Source organism: Oryctolagus cuniculus, chromosome 11 (genome assembly GCF_964237555.1).
Source record: "Oryctolagus cuniculus chromosome 11, mOryCun1.1, whole genome shotgun sequence".
Classification (NCBI taxonomy): Eukaryota; Metazoa; Chordata; class Mammalia; order Lagomorpha; family Leporidae; genus Oryctolagus; species Oryctolagus cuniculus.
In genome coordinates this window covers 97020807-97021406 of record NC_091442.1, presented here as the reverse complement: position 1 = coordinate 97021406, position 600 = coordinate 97020807, and the positions used below count along the sequence as shown (strand labels likewise).

At 47.7% G+C, this 600-nt stretch overlaps 1 non-coding gene across 1 annotated transcript; it reads right to left on the bottom strand.

The window, feature by feature from the left end:
- Positions 1 to 201: 201 nt before the first annotated feature.
- Positions 202 to 328, bottom strand: LOC127491228 (small nucleolar RNA SNORA20). The gene has a single exon (XR_007919818.2). It is a non-coding gene; the product is annotated as a small nucleolar RNA SNORA20 (small nucleolar RNA).
- Between the last annotated feature and the right edge of the window lie 272 nt (positions 329 to 600).

Below are 600 nucleotides of genomic sequence, written 5' to 3'. Positions count from 1 at the left end.
GGAAGGGATGTGCCAGACAGCTCTGCAGAAAGTAAGAGCCAGCCAGTCTGCTGGATGATTCTATTGCTTGGATCGTCTCAAACCATCTCACACTTATCAGGAACCACATCCACACCCAAAGCACCAAGCTTCTAGCTTAACAGTTTCCTCCAAATCATGTGTGTGCGGTGGGGAGTGGGGAGTTGTTTTCTCCCACAATCACAATGTCTAGACCATGTAGGAGAAATGACACTGTTCCATCTCCATTTACAATGGCTCAATATTATTTTATCCCATGCCTATAACTGCTCATGGCATTGAGCGACCAGAGCAGCAAATACATGGAAAGGGTAAATGAGTTTTCAAAGGAGACTTGTTGAGAGAGCGAAACCCATTTTCCAAACCTCTCATTTGTCTAGGAGTGGATGCTAAATCTCCACACTTTGAGGACCTCCCCTAACTAGGTTGTGTCTGACTGGCAGCTCAGGAGAGGAAAAGTGGCTGGGACTTCATCCCCATCTGTCGACACTGGCATCTGTTACTGTGCCCACCCATTAATCATCTAATCAGATGGTACCTTTCTGCTCGGGTACCCAGCTCAGCGGGGTCGGGCTCCACATT